Consider the following 8799-nt stretch of genomic DNA (forward strand, 5'->3'; position numbering starts at 1 on the left):
TATATTTAAATGTATAACCACAGAGAGACTTAAATAGCTGTATTGTATATAATATTGTGGCATATTGAGCACTTTGTGATGAAGCATTTATGCATTGGAAAGATGCAGTACTGTATGTATCATCATGTGTGTGTGTGCTTGTGCATGCATGTGCACAAGCATACGCACGTATAATATTTACATACATATGTATGCAAACGTGTGTGTGTGTGTACATGCACACGTATATACATTCACACACAATATACAATATGCACAACATGTATATACATTCACACATGTATATACATTCACACACAATATACAATATACACACATGTATATATATTCACACAATATACAATATACATATACACACATGTATATACATTCACACACAATATATAATATACACACATGTATATACATGTGTGTACATACACACATCTATATACATTCACACACAATATATAAGTACACTTACATATGCGTAGGCATTTAGACATACGCACACTCATAAAACTACACACGGACACGCATGTACACAGACAGATAAATGGAGAGGCAGGTCTGTGAGGTTCACAAGTTCACTCCACAATAATAGGGGTTTGGTGTAAGCTTTCGATGCACAATACAATGGGCAACTTCTTCTATCATAGCCTTGAAAAGACTAATGATTTATTAATGAAATTTGGTAAATGAAAATTGTGTAGAAGAATTTCATGAGTGGAGAGTCAAAAGTGGATGCATATGTGTGCCTTTTTATTTTTGAAATTTAGTTAGTTTTTCCATATCCATCAGAGTGAATATATTTGTCAATGTACCTGGTACACTATTTTCAATGCTCCCCATGAAGAATGCTGCAAATATACTTTTCTACTCTAGGCACGAGGCCAGAAATTTTGGAGGAGGGGACCAGTTGATTAGATCGACCCCACTTCACAACTGGTACTTAATTTATTGATCCAGAAACGGATGAAAAGCAAAATAGACCTTGGCAGAATTTGAACTCAGAACGTAGAGACAGATGAAATACTGCTAAGCATTTCGTCCGGCGTGCTAAAGTTTCTTATTTCTTTATTGCCCACAAGGGACCAAACATAGAGGGGACAAACAAGCACAGACAAAGGGATTAAGTCGATTACATCGACTCCAGTGCGTAACTGGTACTTAATTTATCGACCCCGAAAGGATGAAAGGCAAAGTCGACCTCGGTGGAATTTGAACTCAGAACGTAACGGCAGACGAAATACCGCTAAGCATTTTATATCCATAGTAGAAATGTTGTAAAATGCCTCAGTTTTTCATAAAATTTCTTCAAATTCCTTCAATTAGTGATACTTTATCTTTGGTGTGCATTTTTTTATGATTCTATCTAGTTGTTACTCCGATACAATTTCAGTTTTGCAATGTCAGATGATGATATGGCAGAATGGCTTCAACTTGAATTGACTTGGGATTTAGAACTTCTGGGGGAAAAACTTCACAATGGGATCTGTGCCTCAAGCAAGTTTGGTAGAGCAATTTGCATTCCATTCGGAATATGGTTCTACATCAAAAAACCACTGTCCATTGGAATTTTCGTGATTCTATCTAGCAATTTGGCAATTATGTATGTTGATTTGGGAGATTAAAGGTTGGAGAGGGTTATTGTTCAGTAGCAAAATATATAAGCTGCAAATCACCATGGTTACTCAAATGAAAATATTTGTGCAACTTATATATAAACTGCAGATAAGCTGAAATTTAAGGTCAATCAATAGTATAAAAATAATTGTTTTTAGAAAACAAATAATCTTGTTTAAACATTTCATGTGTCCTTTTTGAGAGCAACTCCTGTGGTTTTCATTTGTATGATACTTGCAGATTCAATTTCTTTTTAAAGCAGATGTTGTATCATCTCACCCCCAATTATGTTTGAAATGTATTCTGATTTCCAGGTACGTTTTCTCTTTGCATAACTATTTGGTCTGAAACTTTGTTATTATTAACTGACACTTTCAAAAATTGATTTTATCAACCGGAAAATACAGCAATAGTTAAGGAGCAGCCAGAAATATAACAAAGGAGATGGGGAAACAATAGCTAGGCGGCCAGAAGAACTGCAAAACAGAGATCACCAGGTGAAGTCAAAAACAAAAAGTAAGATCATCAGGTGAGGGTGATGAACATGACACAACTGTTGGGTAAGTGGTCCAACCTACCTACACCAACGAGACAAGAAGATTTGCCCCAACAATAGGTTTATAAAGTAACTATAAGAAATTAAATTCACATATGATTGGCAAATCATAACCCTACAGGACAAAGAAATGACAGCAGAAAACCATTATGTTTTGATGTTCCTTCCTGACACACTTCTCCCCTCCTCTCTCTCTTTCTTGTACACAAAAACACACCACAGACAACAAAACTAATGGAATAGAAGTCCTTTGAACCAGCTCAAACAATAAAATAAAATATTACTTGTTTTCCATTATTTCAAGAGAAATGTAACTAATTTATATTGTCTTGGAATTAAATTAATTTTTACCACCACAGGTTATTCAAGAGAAATAGCAGTGTTTTACCATTTCTTTTCCTGTTTTCCCTACTTTTACCATACACTAAGGACCTTAGCAAAAACTATGTTGTATTGATAATCTTATACTTTTATTAAAACAAAATAAATATTAAAAAAAAAATAATAATAATAAAGCAAAACAAATTGCTTTACGTTTTCTGTAATGTCTTGTTGTAATGTGTTGTTTCTACCACTTCCAATCACAAGATCCCCTTAATTACAGCAGTAATGGAACATGAATAGTTTTGTATTACACAGTCATAATGAAAATAATAATGACACCTAACACTATAATGAAAATGATGTTACTCGTGCTGCCACTCTAAGCAACGATGATTGCCATTGTTGTTGTTACAGCAGCAGCAGCAGCAGCAGCAGCAGTAGTAGTAGTAGTAGTAGTAGTCGTGGTGGTTTATGAAGTACACAACCAGTTTTGTAGGAGAAAATGTTGTTATCGACTGAGTTGGACAGAACATATAACTGGTACTTAGATGACTCATAGTGAAAGAATATGAACACACAAAACATTTTCGTTTTCCTCTTTTGGTTCCTAACCGTTAACATCAAAAAAAAAAAAAGAACAAAACAAAACAAAAAAAAACAGTAAATCATTTTAAGAAAATTGGATTGTTTCCTTATTACATTTTATCAAAACTGTTCATCAGCTTCAAATGTATACGAAAACAAGTTTATAAATATGTAATTACAGGAGAGAGTTTTAACTGCAAGGAACTTCTGTTTCTGTTTTGCAATCAGATAAGTAGTCATAATAAAACAACACTATTAAAATTTGCTGTTTTTCTTGGCATTGTTGCTGCTACTCATGCTACTTTTCAATCTTCTATTTATCTTGCTCGCCTAATGTCACTTTTAGAGCTTCTAATGCTAGATTGGAAATCAAAGAAGCATTATACGAATAATGCTATGTATTTGGAACAAATTCTCTATATTGAAGGTGTTAACCACTTCAAGTCCAGAATTGCTTGCAGCACTTGGGATTTCAGTCACTAAATTATAGCTTGAGTCTATGTGCTGTCTTTTGTATAATTTATGCCTTATATAAGGGAAGTTAGGCTTAAAATATTTATATATACATAAGGACTGTTACACAGTTCTGCCAATACCTTTGTCTGCGAAAGAGTTCAGTCACTGAAAACAAATTTCATGCCTCTAATAGTTATACGTAATAGCAATTATACATTACTAGAAAGAAGAGTTAACTAATCACTAATGTTAGTCAGAATGGTTAAATACAACAATAGCTGCAGCAACAAACACTATCATTGCACAATACTGCAAGTAGTTGTAAAATGATAACAGAATTTCCAGTTAGAGTGTCTATGTGTAGTAATATCCAATATATATAATGCTGTCCATAAGAAAGGTTTAATTGCTCTATGCCTTTCCAGTTAAGTGTAGAGGCCACAAAACACAGCTGTTGTGATATTGAAAAAGCTTATCCTCATTTAAAAATAAAAGCAAAGTTTTTAAATTCATCACAAGTAACTCTTGATTATTTTCTCTGCCTGTTCATAAACATACTTCATACCTACATTATTTCATGTTGTCACTCTCAACCACACTCGTCACTCTCAACCACACTCGTCACTCTCAACCACACTCGTCACTCTCAACCACACTCGTCACTCTCAACCACACTCGTCACTCTCAACCACACTCGTCACTCTCAACCACACTCGTCACTCTCAACCACACTCGTCACTCTCAACCACACTCGTCACTCTCAACCACACTCGTCACTCTCAACCACACTCGTCACTCTCAACCACACTCGTCACTCATACTTCACTTTATTTCCCTACCAACTCCTCCCATGTTTATCATGTTTACTTCTCTTACATGTTCATCACTCTTCTTTGCTTAACATCTTGATAAAGGACTGTAGTGACACCTTATAGCAGACGACTGTTATATGTTCAATGTCCGGAGTTTTATCCACGCATGCGCAGGGACTAGTTCCGGAAGGAATACAGGAAGAGTCTCATGCGCATGCGTAGAGTTCGACACCCAGCTTTGGCGCCTTTTCTCAGTCTCTTCGTTGACTGATCTCCGTCGAGCTAAGACGTCCAACAGAGCTCTCTCACATGTCAGCACCAGAGCTTCACAAATAACCACGGAAATCATTCAGAAGGCGTCTCAGTAACCGAGGGCGACGAGCTACTGAATTCCCTCCAAGCGTGAACTGAATTCCACTGTAAATAAATATTATGTTGTTCAGAATCTGCGTTCCATTGTTTCTTCTAGAAATTTAATGTACGGAGGCGGTGTACACCTAATGGTGTATAACCACTTCCCTACAGGACCATTGTACAATACTTTGATACATTTATCTATTATATATATATATTCTGTACTCATAATTTGCTGCTTTACCTGGATATTAATTACCAGGTTTAACACAGATTACCACTGGATTTATTATTGTATTACTGCATGGTTAATATTTCCTGACGCAAGCAGTGTTGGGTGCCTAACATCGTATAAAGTCTATCACAAACTTCAGATGTTATCTCATCTCTCTCAAGTATAGAAATCAATGATAAATCACCAATTAATAGTATCAAAACTGGCTACACATATCAAAGACCAACCACAAAGATAATGCCAAAACAGAGGAAGTGACCAAAATTTGAAATGAAGGCAGTATTGAAGTAACAGAAGAATTTCACAGAAGGGAGTTACGATGATATTTGTTGTTCTTCATTTAAGAATATCAGAAGTCAGACTCAGCTAAAACCAGGCAGGGGGGCTACATATCTATGATGAAGAGGTTAATATCACTAAATATATTCCAACACAGTATTACATCACAAAAATAGATGTTCGACAATATATTTTCAATTACAGAAAATGTTTAATTCCATTAAGCTCACTGCAGTTGATGTAAAGAATGTCTGCACGTTAATGTTGTACATGTGATAATAGGTAACAAGTTCATCAGGTGAAATTAGGAGGAAGAAGGAAAAAAAAAACATGATCAATAGGCTACAAAAATAACTACTGGGGTCAATTCATTCAACTAAAACTCTCCAAAGGTGGTGCCCCAGCATGGCCACAGTCTAATGACTGAAACAAGTAAAAGATAAATATTCCTCCACACACACACACACAACATACACTGCCTAACCTCTTACTCTGTCCACCTTTACTGCTCGTCACCTGTTCAGGTTGCCCTGCCTCACACATTACATATAATAATTTCACAATATATCCTCAACTACAACTTCACTGAGCTGCTGAGGTAAAGAAGTTATGGATGGATGTACAGACAACATATTTAAATTGATTCACTATACATTACATGAAAGATAAAGTAATGATACTTCGAATGCAATCGTGGAGATGTTATCTTTATAAGTTTATACAAATGACAGGCATAGCAAAATATAACATATTAAGGAAACAGAGATTGCTGATGTCACGTGCAATCACAGTTTGCATAAAGAGATAGGCTAAAAACTGGTCAGAAGATATCTCTAGGTAATTGTCATCTTGTACAGACATCTCAGACAATGCTGTTCACAGACTACAAACAGCTAGTTTTGGATGACAGCTGTCTTTCGTGATGCCACACAAGAAGAGGCTGCAGTTTAGGCAGTTCTCAGTTAATGCAAAATTATCTTTCATTGGTATCTACAGAAAGTTTTTATTTTTCTCTTTTGTTACACAGTAAATACCAGTTTCTGTTTCTAGAGGCAGATATGCAGGAAGTTTACCAACACTGACACGTGACAAAGATGTAGCCGTATGATAGACAAATATTATTTCTACCACTCAGCCAATGTCAACTAAAAATATCTATTGAGACAATATGTATAGTCTGCACTGTGCCAAAGAAAATAGGGGTGGAGTGAGGGCAGGGTAGGGTGGAATTCGAATTAGATCATGCAGTAAATATACGTCAACATTTCAAGAAAGGAAATCATTAAAGTTCAACATCTGAGTTAAATATCTACAATCGAATATTTCTTTTCACTGACATACACACACACACACACACACACACACACTGGACAACTCCTTACATCTTTGTGCACACACACACACACAAACACACACACTCAAGAATCAATATTTCCACTCTGTGTCTAACACACACGTGCACAAACACATACATACAGAATCTACAAGTCAATATTTCTATTCTATGTCACACACAGACACACAGAAGTTTCATATAGTGTTAACACACACACACACACAAGCACACACAAACTGTTCTATAGTGTTACACAAATGAGCAGCTCCACAGTGACATGCACGCATACATCACACATCAACATCTTCGCTCAGTTTCAGAGACATAAAGTCTGCAACCTTACACAGGAATCAGAGAATAGGAAATAAGAAGAAATATTTCTGAAAGGCTTCCATAAGTTTTAAGCAACATACCTATAATTCCCAAAGGATTTTTCTGCAACAGTAAAACTGTTGGAACATTACCAAACATGTCTTTCTCCTATTTTCACACTTATCTAAGATTTGGTGATAATAAAGTTGACAGCAGCCCAGAAAATTCCCAACTAAAATATTTATGTTGACAAATAATAATGAATATTCAATGGAGATTCTGTGCTGGATACTTTTAGTGTTTATTCTCAATAGTGCCACAATTTCTGTTCATTCATGCAATGATTAATAATTCCTAGATATTCACAAAATATAAATATAAAAAGAACAGAAAAGAAAAGAAAAGAAAAGAAACAGTAGGGCTAGGAGAGGAAGAAAATAGCAAAATAAATTTAAGCAATTATTCATCCTAGATGTGTGTTTATTTTTTAAATATTTCTTGCTGTGTTTGTTTGTTTGTTTGTTTTTTTTTTTTGCATTTCTTCTCGTTTCTTATTTATTCATTTGTGAGTTTCGAGAGAACCAACGATCATAAAGCTGATGGAATATCTCTGTTATAAACACTTTTGTTGAAGTTACACTTTTTATTCCTTCAATCTAAGTGTTAAATTTGTTCTTTAACATGTTTCGTTGTAAGCGTTATTACTCAATGAACATCCTCTATGAACACATTATGCATTTAATATTTCAAATAAAAAGATTTTTCTGTTTTTCGAATGTTTGGTGAAATACTTTTAATCTGGAGGGAATTAAATCAAACAACGCCTGTAGCATGTTGTGGTGAGAATCTCGTATGTATTCTTCACCTGTCAAAAAAGAGGATTTCTGCTAAATTGAAGATCAAAATTCAATGGCTTAGCCAGTACGCTGGGGATCGGTGAAGAAAAACTACCATAATAAATATTAACTTTGACAGAACTGGCACCACTGAACATCACTGTAGGTTATCTCGATTTAGGGACACACCAACAATGCAACTCAGCAATAGCTATTCCAAGAACAAAATGACGGCAAAGTTTAGAAATATGTCTTCCTTCATAAGATTAATATAGAGTGGACAAATTAAGCAATCAGTTATAAGAAAGATTAATTTATGTCACTGGTCGGTTGCAACTGCTGTAGTTTAAATTTCCAATATTCAAAGAAATCATACTGGTAGCAAGAAGATAGATTTTTTTTTACAGGTTATAACATTCATATAATGTAAACAAATAATAAAACTACTTTTATTCATCCCATCACATATCATACAGATCAAATAATTTGAGATGATTGCTTCTTGAGACCATTCAAAAGAACTCATTTTTTATACGAAAGAAAGGCTTTCATGTTTCATTTTTTTATAGTTTGGTCTTTGTTGTTGCTTTTTTTTTAATCATAATTTCTATGGATTGTCATACAAATAATGGAACAGTTGCAACAATCGAAAGCTGGATGACAACAGAGTTTCAAGAAAAGATTAATGTTTAAAACTGACTAAACAGTGATGTATAAGGTTTGTCACTGGCAATAGATTTTTCACCATGTCGACATCAAGTAATGTTAGAAGGCCTGTTAACACTTTTTCTTCAAATTGTCTTCTTACATTCATCTCCTTCGAGTCTAGTCCCACTACAACTGACATGTGCCTTCTCTTGCTATTGTGCTATCACTAACAACAAGCTATGCAAGTTGTTTTCATATTTCTGTCATCCGGCCATTAGCTCAAATGGCTGCCGCAGACAAATTTTCGCACCTTCCTATTAGATCTCTTTAACCTGTCCAAACCCTTACTTTTCCAGGTCACACAGCCCATTTATCATCTTCCGTATCCTGTCTCATTGCACATCTGACAGCAATGCCAGATAATACTCCCAACAAACGTAGTCAAAAAGCCACTTTCGTGC

This window comes from Octopus bimaculoides, chromosome 9 (assembly GCF_001194135.2).
Source record: "Octopus bimaculoides isolate UCB-OBI-ISO-001 chromosome 9, ASM119413v2, whole genome shotgun sequence".
NCBI classification, from domain to species: domain Eukaryota; kingdom Metazoa; phylum Mollusca; class Cephalopoda; order Octopoda; family Octopodidae; genus Octopus; species Octopus bimaculoides.